At 39.4% G+C, this 17,003-nt stretch overlaps 1 long non-coding RNA gene across 2 annotated transcripts; it reads right to left on the reverse strand.

Annotated features, from left to right (window-relative positions):
* Positions 1 to 1,163: 1,163 nt before the first annotated feature.
* On the reverse strand, positions 1,164 to 16,534 carry LOC138877057 (uncharacterized). Of its 2 annotated transcripts, XR_011402369.1 has the most exons (3): positions 16,384 to 16,534; positions 2,914 to 3,963; positions 1,164 to 1,412 (listed from the first exon to the last, which is right to left on the reverse strand). It is a non-coding gene; the product is annotated as an uncharacterized lncRNA (long non-coding RNA). The 2 variants fall into 2 exon arrangements; XR_011402370.1 differs by lacking the exons at positions 2,914 to 3,963; positions 16,384 to 16,534 and adding an exon at positions 2,480 to 2,749.
* Positions 16,535 to 17,003: the final 469 nt, after the last annotated feature.

Below are 17,003 nucleotides of genomic sequence, written 5' to 3' on the forward strand. Positions count from 1 at the left end.
GAGCCTCTAACCAATTGAGTAAAGGGTGATTGTTTTAGTTTGTAGATATACTATTAATTAGTTGTATAGAGTTTGAGAAATTAAACCACCGGTGGAGAGAAGATATAGGAATTTGTGTGAGGCTCTTGCGTGAATGAAATGTTATTCATATGCTAGGCATCTGCTTTGGTCATCAGGCTTTAGGATACGTGCATAGTGCTCAAATTGTACATAATATGTCATTCTATGAATTTCCTATAGGAATAAATTCTGGATTTAAGATAAGTATTTTACCTTATTTTTCTTTTTTAAATTCTTGAAATTCTATAATTGGTTTTAAATACAAGGAAAGACAATAAATTTTGATTATAACTCCATTAGAGTTTGTAAGAAATTATAACCACTCGAAGTGGTAAAATTTCTTCGTCTTGCCATAATCAAATTCATGTATGATTGTGAGCACAAAAAGTGAAAACTCGTCCCATTGAATTTGCTTCATTCACCGTAAGAGAATGTGGTAGCAATAAATTATTACCGTGAAAGTATCAATGGATGTGGTCGTGGCAATAGACGAAATTATAATCGTCATCATTGTGGTAATGAGAATAATAAGGATTCTCAAAATAATCCATCACTATATGAAGCTAATATTTGTCATCGATTTGGCATCAGATTTATAAAGCACATATAGATAATTATGGTCCATTAATGATGTGAATGTAACAACATGTGATTTTTGAATACATATTCATTCTTGGAAGAATATGAACGTGCTAGTGGTAGTGAATATACCACACTAACCTCTAGAAAGAGGTTTGAGATGAAATAAGAAAATAATTTCATTATTATGGCATGAATGGTCATTGATCACATACATATTGTGATTATGCCAAATATTATCGCAATATGATTATTATGGGGTAAAAGTAATGGAAGCAGCATATCTTGCCAATAATGATTTTGACCATAACCATAATGGTATAGCTTTTTCTTGAAAAAGATATTCACCATATGGATGTTGATGATTATGTGATAGTACAAAATTAATTGAGATTGCTGGAAGAGTCAATTATATTATTTTGGAAAATAAAATTAATTATCAAAGAAACTTATACTAGTCGTGATGGCACCTACTCAACCCGCTAGGTAAGACAATTAACAACTATCCAATTTAATGAGATTGATTAAGAGAAAGAAATACAATACAACTGCTTTTATACAAGAATTTCTCAAGGACTGATAGTACAAATCATGAGCTTCTAAGATTTTAGATTTTAACAAGACTGGATTGAAATATTGCAACATTTGTTTGAAATGTAAATGAACAGAACTTGAATCTAATGCTACCAAGGACAAGTGATAGCCATAACTAGAATGCATGTACATCTTCAGATCCAGCTCCCGACGTACGTAGCAACATCAACATCCAACATCTGCACGCAAGGTGTAGAAGTGTAGTATTAGTACAATCAACCCCATGTTTTTCAAAGATGTTCGTAAAGCTCAATTGCTTTCACCAAATCACCAAAAATATGAGTATGTCCGAAAACTGTGATTTTTCCCAAAACTTGTTCAACAATAATTAAGATGTTTCATTTTCAGATAGCATGAGGAAAGTACATCTCTATACCTACATGTCGATATGCAAGTGAAACCATGAATGTCACCAAAACAGGTAGCATGAGGAAATGCATCTCTATGTATGTATCTCAAGTATGCATGTCAAGTGCAATGCATCTCAGTGATGAACTCATGTACTCACACTCTCAGAGCATTCAATCTCACTGTCTCGTACCCTCACTCATCATGCTTAATACTAAGCACACTCAGTCACTCAGTACTGTACAGGGCAGATCCAACCCAATGCAAATGAGTCCAGGGCAGATCCAACCCAAATTTAAATAACTGCTAGCATTGAGCCCACTGTGGATGTGCAGACTTCGGAGGGGCTGATCCAGCCCAAGCACTGTAATAATCTAAATCCTGGCATGACTCAATAAAACCTGTTGCGTCGTGCAACCCGATCCCATAAATATCACTCACAATAGGCCATCGGCCTCACTTAGACATCAATCTCTCTAGTCTCTCGGGCTCACAACACTCATGCTAAGCAGCCTTAATCAATAATACGGGATGTGACAACATACAATAACAGAGACTAAAATATGATATGTAATGATGAATGCGACTGAGTAAATAACTACAATTAAACAAATGACTCAACAGCAAAGAACGACCATTATGGGCCCCAATAGTACCAGCATACAGCCTAAATATGATTTCTAGCATATATTACAGCTCAGGTGCTCTAACACATAGAGTACAGTAAAAATGTTCAGATAAGATAGTTACACAGTCCCATGGAATTGACTAAATCACCATTTCTATGGTGCATGCCCACATGCCCATCACCTAGCATGTGCATCACCTCAACATCAATCACATAATACATAATTTAAGGTTCCATACCCTCAGCACCAAGTTTAGAAGTGTTACATACCTCGAACAAGCCAAAACCAACACCAAACAAGCCAAACAATGCTCCAAAAATGCCATCTCGCGCGTACCGACCTTCGAACGACTCAAAACTAGCTAAAAGCAACTCAAATACAACAAATAATGCCAAAGGAAATAAATCCAATCGATAAAGGTCGAATCTTTAATCAAAAGCCCAAAATCAACCAAAAAGTCAAACTCGAGCTCGCACCTCGGAACCCGATGAAACTCATAAAATCTGAAAACTCATTCAATTACGAGTCCAACCATACTAGTTCCACTCAAATCGAAATCTGAGTCGATGTTCAAAACTCAAAAATTCGTTTTATGAAATTTTAGACAAAAAACCCCAATTTCCTCTTTAAAATTTATAGTCCAAATGCCAAAATCGAAGATAGATTCATGATATAAAATCAAAAATAAGTAGAGAACACTTACCCAATCAACATGGTGAAATTTTCTTCAAAAATCATTCCAATCCGAGCTCCATAGCTTCAAATATAATAAAATTACTCAAGGTCCGAAAACACAGAGTACTTATATGCACTGCCTAGTGGTAATTTACGCGATCGCGGCAGTACCCTCGCGATCGCGATGCACAACCCAACACTGCTACAATTAACTCTACGCATTTGCGGAAAAATCCACGCGAACGCGATACACACATAAGATAGAACTAGCGAACATGGTAGAAACATCGCGAACACAAAGAAGAGGCCATCGACTGCCCAGCTCAGCCAAACACTATGCGAACGCGTGAACACTTGCACAGACACATTGCACAATTGGCAGCTGCCTACGCGAACACGTCTGAGGATTCACGAATGCAATGAACAACCCCATCCATCAAGAAACTCTACACGATCTGGTTAACTCTATGCGATCACGAACAAGGAAACCAGATGCTCAGTAGAACCAGCAATGCTAAAATGAAGGAAAATGATCCCAAATCGATCTGAAACTCACCCGGGCCACCTGGGACCCCGACCAATTATATCAACAAGTCCCATAACATAAAACTGACCTAATCAAGGATCAAATCACACATAACAATATTGAAACAATGAATCGCACCTCAATTCGAACTTAATGAACTTTCAACTTTCAAATTTCAAAACTCGCGCCGAAACATATCAAATCAACTCGGAATGAACTCAAATTTTGCACACAAGTCCCAAATAACATAACAAAGATATTTCAATTCCCAAAACCACAATCCGAATCTGATATCATCAAAGTTAACTCTCGATCAAACTTATAAACTTTTCCAAACCTTCAAGTTCCAATTTTTGCCAGTTTGTGCCGAAACCTTCTAGAAATATCCAATGCAAATCTGGGCATATGTCCGAGTCCAAAATTACTATCCGGACCTGATGGGATAATCAAAACTCTAATCCAAGGTCAAATACCAAAAAGTCAAACTTTCTCAATTCTTCCAACTTAAGCTTAAATCTTGGAATCCATTCTTCCAAATCGATTTCGAATAACCTGAAAACACAAATCGATGATTTACACAAGTTATAATACATCATACGGAGCTACTCATATACTCAAACTACCGAGCGAAGTGCAAATTCTCAAGACACCCGATCGGGTCATTACAAAAATAAAAGAAAGATTTAATCTTCTATTACTACAACTTGTAGCGGGGTAATATGGCAAGTGAAAAGATACCCGCTTTATTCCCCAATTTGTACTACATAAATAAAAGAATGACACAATAAAGTAGAAGTTTATTGATATAAAAAACTATATCATAATAAATTTGGAGTTTATTCATAATTGCACACGTCATTGTGTAAACCTAAAGTTTATAAATATTGATAATTTATCCAGGTGGCATAATTGGTTTAGCCATATTAATTAAAATATGATGTGAAAAATAAAAGAGAATTCACATGAGTAAATATTAAAGAACTAGAAAAATCTTTACGAATTCTTTTATATTACTTGTTCTAATTAATTAATAGACCAACTAAAATTGGGATTGAATTCCACGAATACTGGAAATATCATATAAGATACATCTATGAGATGGTTACATGAGCGATTATTAAACCGCAACCTGGTATTTGTGTAACAACCCGGCCGATCGTTTTGAGAGTTGTAGCCTTGTTTCCCTATTTACTGCTCCTTTTATGTTCTACAACTATTATATGACTTACTGGGTTAGTTGGTTCCGGTCCGGAGTGATTTAGGAGTGAATTGAGATACTTAGTCTCCTAATTGAAAGCTTAAGTTGGAAAAGTTGATTGTATGTCAACTTATGTGTAAACGACTTCAAATTTGAATTTTGATGGTTCCGTTAGCTCCTTTAGGTGATTTGGACTTAGGAGCATGTCCGGATTATGATTTGGAGGTCCGTAGTAGAATTATGCTTCAATTGGCAAAAGTTAGAATTTTGGGAAGTTTGATCGAGGGTGGACTTTTTGATATCGAGTTCGGATTGGATTTACGGAAGTTGGAGTAGGTTCACGGTGTCATTTATAACTTGTCTACAAATTTTGAGGTCAATCGAACGTGATTTGATAGGTTTCGACGTTGTCTGTAGAATTTAGAAATTTTAAAGTTCATTAGGCTTGAATCTAAGTGTAATTCGTGTTTTTATGTTGTTTGAGGTAATTTGAGGGTTCCACTAAGTTTGTATTATATTTTTGGACTTGAATATATGTTTGGTTGAGGTCCTAGGGGCCTCGGGTGGATTTCGGATAGCTAACAGATGATTTTTAGACTTGGGTTGTTGGCTGATAATTGTTGGTGTGTTCTTCTGGTTTCCTCTTATGCATTCGTGAGAGGAGTCTCGCGTTCGCCAAGGGTATCTGTGAGCTGGGAAGATTTTGTTTTTCGCGTTTGCGAAGAATAGGGTGCGAACGCGAAGGTGTGGTCAGTAGAGGCATCGCGAACGCGAGAAGTGTAATGCATTCGCGAAGAGGAGTGAGGCAACTGGGGACCCATCCATTTGGTCTACGCATTTGCGGAAGTGTAGTCGCGTTCGCGAAGTGAGGGGTCAGCGAAGAATTGTGTTCGCGGCTGGTTGGACGCGTTCGCGAAGAGGGTTTTTGGCGAAGAATCATTTGTACTACGCGAACGCGAGGGAAGGGGTGTGTTCACGATGAAGGAATATCTGGGGAGCAGTGTTAAATTTCAAAAACGAGAGTTTGGACCCATTTTTTATATTTTGAGCTAGAGACCACGGATTTGTGTGATTCTTGAAAGGGGTTTCAAGGAGTCGACTGGGATAAGTGATTCTTACTTCGTTTTAACTAAATTCCATGATTTTACCTTTAATTCCATCATCTAATTTGTGATTTGAGGTGGAAATTGGGAAAAAGAGGAAGAGTTCTTAAGATAGATTTTTGAGGTTTTGATTGGGATTTTGTTATCGGATTTTGGTAAATTTGTTATGGTTAGACTCGTGAGTGAATGGGCTTTCGCGTTTTGTGATTTTTATCAGATTTTGAGACGTGAACCCGATTTGAGCCGATTTCGGATTTTTGGCTATAATTTAGTACTTTTCTTGTGAAATTGATCCCGTTAGCCTATATTAGTTGTATTGTACTATTTTTGGCTAGATTCGGGGATATTTGGAGACCGATTTGAGAGGCAAAAGCATTTTGGAGTAAAGTTTTGCTTGAATTGAGGTAAGTAACACTTTCAAACTTGGTTCTGAGGGTTTGAGACCCCGAATTATGTGTTATGTGTTTGATATTGAGGTGACGCACATGCCAAGTGACGGGCGTGTGGGCGTGCACCATGATAATTGTGACCTGGTTGATTCTATGGTACGATATAGTGATTTTATCTTGTTGATATCTGTGTTTTCATTATGTGATAAAGTAATTGTATTGCCAATCATGCTAGATATCATATTTAGGCTTTATGCCGGTATTGTTGAGACCCAGAAGGATCGTTTCTTGCTATCACCTTACTGATTTCACGGACAGTCGCCAGTACCACCAGCTAGGGCTGCGAGAGGCCAAAGTCATGGTAGAGGGCGCGGTAGGGGCATAGGTACATCTTGCACATCAGCTAGGGAGGCACCTACAGATCTACCAGTTTTTCCAGTTCAAGAGCAGGTCCCAGTTGTCGATGTGCAAGTGGGGCCAGCTTAGGCACCGCCCGCGCCCATTGTGATTCCAGGCCTTTAGGAGGCCTTAGCTCAAATTCTGATCGTTTGCACCAGTCTTGCTCAGACAGTGTCTGTTCCGGTCGCAACAACCACTTCTCAGGCAGGGGGAGGTACTTAGACTCCTACCGTCCGCATACCATAGCAGGTGATGCAGGGACTCTAGACACCGAGGGAACCACCAACCCAACCGGTTGCAGCTGCTCAGGACTATGTGATTCCTGTCATGCCTGATGATGAGCAGCGTAGATTGGAGAGGTTTGGGAGACTCCAGCCTCCATCTTTCAGTGGTACAAAGGCGGAGGATACACAAGGCTTATTGGATAAGTGTCAGAGGATGCGACGTACAACAAGTACTTTGGAGACCCATGGGGTCTCGTTCACTACTTTTTAGTTCTCTGGAGCTGCTTTCAGTTGGTAAGAGGCTTATGAGAGGCGTAGGCTGATCGTTGCAGCACCACTTACCTGGCAGGAGTTCACCATTCCCTTATTAAAGAAGTTCATGCTGCAGTCTCGTAGAGAGGATCTGCGCAGACAGTTTGAGCAGTTGCGTCAGGATGATAATAACTGTGATGCAGTATGAGATGAGGTTTTCTGAGTTGGCCCGTCATGCGATATTGTTCCCGCTGATAGGGAGAGGATCATGAGGTTAATTGATGGCCTCACATTTCAACTGCGGCTACTTATAACTAAAGAGAGGGTGTCTGGTGCTACTTTTGATGAGGTTGTTGACATTGCTCGACAAATAGAGTTGGTGCACAACCAAGAGTGGGTCGAGAGGGAGGATAATAGATCTCATGGATTAGGTAGTTTTGGTGGTGTTCCTTCTGGAGATCAGTTCCACCACGACATAGGTCGTCCTTATAAGCATGCTCAGACGGCTCGCCCAGTTCACCGTGGTGCATCATTTGTCCATGGTTCTCACAGTTCTCATTAGGGTCACTCATCTCTCAGTGCCCTTCCAGCTCAGAGTTCGTCTCATGCACCATCAGCTCAGGGTTCATCTATATCGGGGCCTTCAAGCAGTTATCTCGGTGCTCAGGGCTCCCTTAAATCCCCACCCCATTTGCAGGGAGAGGTTGCTTTGAGTGTGGAGATTTGGGTAATATCAAGAGGTATTGTCCCCGCCTCTCAAGAGGTTCAGCTCCGCAGAGGAGTCAGCCTATGCCTTCAGCACCAGTTACTTCACCACCTGCCCAGCCAACTCGGGGTGGAGCTTAGTCAGCTAGGGGTAGGCCGATCAGGTGGCGGTCAGACCCATTTCTATGCACTCCCTTCTAGACAAGATGCTATTTCTTAAGACATAGTGATCACAAGTATTGTCTCCATATGTCATCGAGATGCATCTATATTATTTGACCCCGGTTCCACCTATTCATATGTATCTTCATATTTTGCTCATCATTTGGATATGCCCTGTGAGTCTTTAGTTTTATCTATTCATATATCTACGCCAGTGGACGATACTATTATTGTGGACCGTGTATATCGGTCGTGTTAGTGACTGTTTGGGGATTGGAGACTAGAGTTGATCTTTTCCTTCTTAGTTTGGTTGATTTTGATGTGATATTGGGTATGGATTTGTTGTATTCGTGTCATGCTATTTTGCATTGTCATGTTAAGGCAGTGGCATTGGCGATGTCGGGGTTGCCACAGATTGTGTTGCAAGGTTCTTTAGACTATGTTCCCAGTAGAGTGATTTCATACTAAAGGCCTATAGGATAGTTGGGAAGGTTTGTCTCTCTTATTTGTCCTTTGTGGGGGATGTTAGTGCAGAGACCCCTACTATTGATTCTGTTCCGGTAGTACGAGATTTTTCGAATGTGTTTCATGCAGACCTGTTGGGCATGCCGCCCTACATGGATATTGATTTTGGTATTGACTTGGTGCCGTACACTCAGCCCATTTCTATTCCTCCATACTATATGGCACCGGCTGAGTTGAAGGAGTTGAAGGAGCAGCTTTAGGAACTTCTTGAGAAGGGGTTTATTAGGCCTAGTGTGTCACCTGCACTGGTTCTATTTGTGAAGAAGAATGATGGCACTATGAGAATGTGCATTGATTATAGGCAGTTGAAAAAAGCCACAATCAAGAACAAGTATCCTTTGCCGCACATTGATGATCTATTTGACCAGCTTCAGGGAGCGAGGGTGTTCTCCAAGATTGATTTGAGGTTAGGGTATCACCAGTTGAAGATTCGGGACTCGGATATTCTTAAGATAGCTTTCAGGACCCGCTATGGTCATTATGAGTTCCTTGTGATGTCATTTGGGCTGACCAACGCCCCAGCAACATTCACGCACCTGATGAACGGTGTGTTTCAGCCCTATCTCGACTCGTTTGTTATTGTGTTCATTGATGATATCCTGGTGTACTCTCGTAGCCGGGAGGAGTACGCCCAATATTTGAGGGTTGTGTTCCAGCGATTGAGGGAGGAGAAACGTTATGCCAAGCTCTCCAAGTGTGAGTTTTGGCTCATTTTAGTGGCATTCTTGGGGCACGTGGTGTCCATTGATGGTATTCAGGTGGATCTGAAGAAGATGAGGCAGTGCAGAGTTGGCCCAGACCGTCCTCAACTACAAAGATTCAGAGCTTTCTTGGTTTGGATGGTTATTACCGTTGCTTCGTGCAGGGTTTCTCATCTATTGCATCGCCCTTGACCAAATTGACCCAAAAGGGTGATCCTTTCAGGCGGTCAGATGAGTGTGAGGATAGCTTTCAGAAGCTCAAGACTGCCTTGACCACAATTCCAGTTCTACCATCAGCTTATGGTTCTTATACAGTATATTGTGATGCTTCTCGGATCGGTATCGGATGTGTTTTGATGTAGGAGGGTAGAGTAATTGCTTATGTTTCGCGCCAGTTGAAGCCCCATGAGAAGATCTGCCTTGTTCATGATTTGGAGTTGGCTGTCATTGTTCATGCATTGAAGATTTGGAGGCACTATCTCTATGGTGTGTCTTGTGAGCTATTTACTGATTATCATAGCCTCCAGCACTTGTTCAAATAGAAGGATCTCAATTTGAGGCAGCGGAGATGGTAGGAGCTGCTAAAGGAGTGTGATATCACTATTCTATATCATCTGGGAAAGGCCAATATGGTGGCCGATGCCTTGAGTAGAAAGGCAGTGAGTATGGGTAGTCTTTCATTTATTCCTGTTGGTGAGAGACCTCTTTCAGTTGATGTTCAGGCATTGGCCAACCAGTTCATGAGATTAGATGTTTCGGAGCCTAGTCGGGTTCTATCTTGTGTAGTTTCTCGGTCTTCCTTGTTTAATCGCATCAGAGAGAGCCAATATGATGATCCTCATTTGCTTGTCCTCAAGGATAGGGTTCAGCGTGGTGATTCTAGAGATGTCACTACTGGAGATGATGGGGTATTAAGGATGCAGGGCAGGATATGTGTGCCCAATGTAGATGGGCTACGGGAGTTAATTCTTGAGGAGGCCCACAGCTCGCAGTATTCCATCCATCCGGGTGCCACAAAGATGTATCAAGATTTGAGGCAGCACAATTGGTGGAGGAGAATGAATAAGGATAACGTTGGGTTCGTAGCTCGATGTCTCAACTGTCAGCAGGTAAAATATGTGCATCAAAGGCCGGGTGGATTTCTTTAGATGATAAAGATTCCGGAGTGGAATTGGGAGCGGATCACCATGGATTTTGTAGTTGGACTTTCACGAGCTTTGAGGAAGTTTGATGCTATTTGGGTGATTGTGAATCGACTGACCAAGTCTGCGCACTTCATTCTAGTTGGTACTACTTATTCTTCAGAGTGGTTGGCTAAGATTTACATCCGTGAGATTGTTCGCCTTCACGGTGTGCCAGTTTATATCATTTTAGATAGAGGCATGCAGTTTACATCGCAGTTTTGGAGGGTCGTGTAGTGAGAGTTGGACACTCAAGTGGAGTTGAGCACAACATTTCACCCTCAGACGGACGGATAGTCCAAGCGCACCATTCATATATTGGAGGACATGCTACGCGCTTGTGTCATTAATTTTGGAGGTTCATGGGACCAGTTTCTGTCGCTGGTGGAATTTATTTACCATAACAATTATTAGTCGAGCATTCAGATGACTCCGTATAAGGCTTTATATGGGAGGCAGTGTAGATTTTCGGTGGGTTGGTTTGAGCCGGGTGAGGCTAGGCTTTTGGGTACAGACTTGGTTCAGGATGCATTAGACAAGGTGAAATTGATTTAGGAGTGGCTTCGCACGTCACAGTCGAGATAGAAGAGTTATGATGACAGGAAGGTCTGTGACGTGTCTTACCTGGTTGGGGAGAAGGTTCTGCTGAAGGTTTCACCCATAAAGGGTGTTATGAGATTTGGAAAGAAGCGCAAGTGGAGTCCACGATTTATTAGGCCGTTTGAGGTGCTTCGGAGGATTGGAGAGGTGGACTACGAGCTTGCCTTGCCACCTAGGTTGTCAAGTGCACAACCAGTATTTCATGTTTCTATGCTCCGGAAGTACGCCGGTGATCTGTCTCATGTTTTGGATTTCAGCACGGTTCAGTTGGATGGTGAGTTGACTTATGATGTGGAGCCGGTGGCCATTTTGGATCGGCAGGTTCGAAAGTTGAGGTCAAAGAATATAGCTTTAGTGAAGGTGCAATGGAGAGGTCAGCCCGTGGAGGAGGATACTTCAGAGACTGGGAGGGAGATACGGAGCAGATATCCACACTTATTTGAGACTTCAGGTATGTTTCTAGACCCGTTCGAGGATGAATGTTTGTTTAAGAGGGGGAGAATGTAACCACCCGGCCGGTCATTTTAAGATTTGAAGCCCTATTTACCCATTTACTGCTCAGTTTGTGTTCTACAGCTATTATATGACTCATTGGGTTAGTTGGTTCGGGTCTGGAGTGATTTCGGAGTGAATTGAGACACTTAGTCTCCTAATTGAAAGCTTAAGTTGGAAAAGTTGACCGGATGTCGACTTACATGTAAACGACCTCGAATTTGAATTTTGATGGTTCCGTTAGCACTATTAGGTGATTTTGGACTTAGGAGCGTGTTCGGATTGTGATTTGGAGGTCCGTAGTAGAATTAGGCTTGAATTAGTGAAAGTTGGAATTTTAAAAAGTTTGATCGAGGGTAGACTTTTAGATATCATGGTCGGATTGGATTTTTGGAAGTTGGAGTAGGTTTATGGTGTCATTTATGACTTGTGTGCAAAATTTGAGGTCAATCGAAAGTGATTTGATAGGTTTCGACGTTGTTTGTAGAATTTGGATATTTCAATGTTCATTAGGCTTGAATCCGGGTGTAATTCATATTTTTGATATTGTTTGAGGTGATTTGAGGGTTTGACTAAGTTCCTATGATGTTTTGGGACTTGATACTATGTTTGGTTGAGGTCCCGGGGGCCTCGGGTTAGTTTCGGATGGTTAACAGATCATTTTTGGACTTAGGTTGTTAGCTGATAACTGGTGGTGTGTTCTTCTAGTTTGTTCTTCTAGTTTCCTCTTAAGCATTCACGAGAGGAGACTCCCGTTTGCGAAGGGTGTCTATGAGCTGGGAAGATTTTGTTCTTCGTGTTCATGAAGAAGAGGACTGAACGCGAAGGTGTGGTCAGTAGAGGCATCGCGAACGCGATAAGTGTAACGCATTTGCGAAGAGGAGTGAGGCAGCTGAGGACCCCAGCCATTTGGTCTACGCGTTCGCAGAAGTGTAGTCGCATTTGCGAAGTAAGGGGCCAGGGAAGCATCGTGTTCGCGGTTGGTTGGACGCGTTCAGAAGAGGGTTTTTGGCGATAGAATCATTTTTACTACGCGAACGCGAGAGAAGGGTCACGTTCACGATGAAGGAATATCTGGGCAGCAGTGTTAAATTTCAAAAACGAAGGTTTGGACCCATTTTTCATATTTTGAGCTAGAGACCACGGATTTGGGCGATTCTTGAAGGGGTTTTCAAGGAGTCGATTAGGCTAAGTGATTCTTAATTTGTTTTCAGCTAAATTCCATGATTTTACCTTTAATTGCATCATCTAATTTGTGATTTGGGGTGGAAAATTGAGAAAAAAGAGGAAGAGTTCTTGAGATAGATTTTTAAGGTTTTGAATGGGATTTTGTTATCGTATTTGGGTAAATTTGGTATGGTTAGACTCGTGAGTGAATGGTCTTTTGGACTTTGCGATTTTTGTAGGATTTTGAGACGTGGGCCCGGGGGGCTGCGTTTGAGCCGATTTCGGATTTTTGATTGTAATTAAGTACTTTTCTTGTGGAATTGATCCCTTTAGCCTATATTAAATGTATTGTACTGCTTGTGGCTAGATTTGGGACGTTTGGAGACCGATTTGAGAGGCAAATCCATTTTGGAGTTGAGTTCTGCCCGAATTGAGGTAAGTAACACTTTCAAACTTGGTTCTGAGGATTCGAGACCCCGAATTATTTGTTATGTGATTGGTATTAACGTGACGCACATGCCAAGTGATGGGCGGGCGGGCATGCACCATGAGAATTGTGACCTGGTTGATTCCATGGTATCGTATAGTGATTTTATCTTGTTGATATCCGTATTTTTATTAGTGATAAATTAATTGAACTTCCAATCATGCTAAATTAATGTATCAATAATGTCACCTTACTGATTTCATTGATATTTCGTACTCAGTCATATTTATTCATTTCATATCATATCTAAATCTCAGTTGTTATTTATTGATACATTATATCATTATTTCGGGCTAGTTTTCATGACTTTTTGAGTCTGCGAGTGAGACTGGAGAGATTGATGACTGAGTGAGGCCAAGAGCCTGATTACGAGTGACAGTTATGGGATCGGGCTACATGCAGCAGCAGTTATACTGATTTTATGATAGCGCTTGAGCTGTAGGAGCCCCTTCGGGATCTGTACACACCCCAGTGAGTGTAGTTGATATTATTGAGGGATGGATCTCCCTAGACATGAATCTTATCTGAAGCACGTGATACTTGGAGATGGATCTTCTCTATAAGGCTGGATTGGCCTTCCTCGGTATTGGATGATTATGGTCAGTGATGTATATATTCCGGGATGGATCTTCCCTGAGCCGTATGGGCCATATACAGTATCGAGTGGTTGAGCATTTGACAGTGTGAGCACATGAGGCTGACAGCATGGTTCATCAGATACAGCATGTGCATTGGCATGTAGAAATAGAAAAGTTATATTCTTCACATTGTTCAGATCTGATCTATTTCACTGTTTTGAGCTATCTATTTAATTTGAAAGCATGCCAATATTTCTGCACTGTTATTTCTATTGTTAACTGTACTGGTTGAGTTCGTCACTACCTTTTAGTCCAAAGGTTGGACTTGTTACTTACTGAGTTGGTTGTACTCACGTTATTCCTTGCACCTCGTGTGCAGATCTAGACGCTTCTGGTCACGGCGGCTGCTGATTGAGAAGTCAGATCTCGGAGACTACCGAGGTAGTTGTATGGCGTTCGCAGGCCTTGACTCTTTTTCTTTATTTCTATCAATATTTTGATTTTTATTCCCTAGACACTATAGTGGACTGTATTCTGGGTTAGACGCCCGTGTACTCTGTGACACCCCGATTCTGATATAGGTTGAATCACATTTTGGGTTGTTTCTGTTTTCAAGAGGCTTTTTCTTAAATATTAATTACTTCTGCCTTTATTTTTAGAGTGTTTTACAGTATTGAGATGTTGAGTTGTGGCTGACCTAGTTCCACGATAGGCGCCATCACGACTGTTGATTTTGGGTCGTGACAGTTTGTCTATAACTTACATTTTTCCCTCACAAATGGTTCAAGGTCAGGAACCAAATAATTCTATCTTATTATTATTAATGTGCGGTGTATATTTTGATTAACACCATATCACACAAAGGTAGATTTCCAAAGTTGAGGAAGCAAGTTAGCTTTTCTAACATAAGGGGGAGACATGATAAACAGTTGAGAAAAAGTTACGAAATGAATTATCATTTGTACATCTAGATCCTCGAATAAGATAATATGAACTTGAAGTTCATAAAAAGATAATTCATCTACAATATGTTGCAAAGCATGCCAAACGCATTTGCTTACCTAAAGAAAGTAACTATATTCTTACTGCAAATGCTCCTGTTAGAATAAGTCCTATAAAGATAAAATATATGGTACGCTTAAAGCGTATAGACAAACCGGTCTCAAATAAAATTCTTGACAAAGAAGATGAGCAAATGATCAAAATGATCATAATAAGGAGGCAAATGATCTAGAAAATCACATAATATAATACTTCATAAAATTCCAGGAGAGGTTCAGGTACATGAAAATATGAATGAAGAGATCTCTATGTCATGTCTTTATGAAAAAAAGTGGTTAGAACCGATATACAATGTTCGTTGATTACATCTATGATAACACTAAATATATATGAGGATCTTAAATCTAGAGAAACAATTCATGTAGAATTGATTTCATATGAAAGACATGTAGTTTTGGACTTGCAGTTCAAACACTTGAAAGTATAAAAGTCAATAATGCATGCAATCACTTTTATCTATCTTATATGTCTAGCATGACATGAAAACTTGATATGCATCTAAAGTCTATTTATATGGCTTATATGACTTAATTTATATGACCATCTCTGAAGAATTTCAATCGCCTAAAGCATATACAATTCTTAGTCCTGAAGTACCACATCTTAAGTGCAATTTATGCAATATATATATATATATATATATATATTGCTATAACTATAAGCATGATAATGTGATACCGATACTTTTTACCTCTACGGAGATATTGAAAAGGTCATTCCACGGCATTATATGAAGACATTATATATCTATCACGAATGATTATTTCAAGGTGTAACATATTCATTGGAGTTAATATGTCTGATTTATTCATCAAATCTCTACCGACGTCAACCTTCAAGAAGCTAGTGTACAAGCTTGGGATGCGAAGGCTCAAAGATGTGAATTGATTGTCTCATCAGAGGGAGTTAATATGTGTTGTACTCTTTTTTCCTTAAAAGATTTTGTCCCACTGATTTTTCTTGCAGGGTTTTTAACCAGGCAACCAAAATGCGTATTGTTAGATATGTGTACTCTTTTTCCTTCTCTAGAATTTTTTCCCACTGGGTTTTATTATAGCTAAGGTTTTAACGAGGCGCATTATCTGTTGAATAGACATTCATGGGGAATATTATAAATATAATTGCATTTAAGGTGAATGTCTATATTTTTGAGAGATAGAGTTTGTTAATTTGTGCCTAAGTCACTTTTTCCCTAAGTTTTGTTCCATTGTAAATCATTCCAAATCAATAAACTCTCTTTCTCTCTACTTTTCTCTGGAATACTCTCTCTTCTTTTATTGTTTTATAACAAAATCTTTGTTTCTTTTTTCTTTCTTATTTTTCAGTTTCTTTTTTATGCCAAGTGAGGAGTACTGGAAAAACATAAACATCTATATAGAATCAATCCATTAATAAAATGGGTCAATGAGAGAAAAATATCAATAAGAAAGATAATGATTAAAAAAATAGTGACGGTAAGAAGAAGAAGAAGAAGAAAAGAAATATCATGAAACTTCTAATAAAGCTCATTATTTTACAAAGACCAAATTTCTGAAAATTTTACTAGCTAGTCGATTAGCTTGATTATAAGAAATCACTTTTCAAAAACTCACAAGCTAATCAATTTGCTTGATTACGAAAGCTGAAACTTCTGTAATTTATTATCCGGCGAAATATTAATAACATTACAAAATGATAATACAAATTAGCACAAAAATATATATTGTCACGAATACTCATAGTAAATAACAAAAGAAAACGAACATACCTAGTAAATCCACAGCTTTCCAGATCTATTGTTTCTTTAATGGTGACTGGTGAGGGTTATATATTTCCATTTATAAAAGTGATCATTGATCAGAAATGAAATCAAAAGTTCTTCGGCTAATGTTAAACTGTTAAAACTAGGAGGTGAAGAGGCATAGATTGTGATAAATATTCTTTCCAATTAACAGCTCATTGTAGTAATTACTTACCATTTAATAGGGTTCCAATGTAACAGTCAACTTAATTTTCTGTTGGCCAAATGATTAATGACCATATTGGTTGAAACAGGCCTGACATACCACATGGCCGAGAATAATTAGCAGAAGATGAACAACTCTTCATATATGTTAGAGTATTCTAGAAATGATTGATTGTGGTAAATAATCATTTAATGGATTTTATTTGGCTAAAGGCTAATTTGGTCATTAAGTTTTTGAAGTATATTTTAGTAAAATAACTTCACCTAAAAGTCTTCATACTTATAATATAGTATGATCCACCTTTTTGCATTACTGAATAATAAAATTACCATATTAACCTTAATTTATTTATTGGAACTGTAACAAATACTCCTATGTTCTTTATTCTAAGGGCAACTTTTGAAAAAAAAATTAATTCCGT

This window comes from Nicotiana sylvestris, chromosome 9 (assembly GCF_000393655.2).
Source record: "Nicotiana sylvestris chromosome 9, ASM39365v2, whole genome shotgun sequence".
Classification (NCBI taxonomy): Eukaryota; Viridiplantae; Streptophyta; class Magnoliopsida; order Solanales; family Solanaceae; genus Nicotiana; species Nicotiana sylvestris.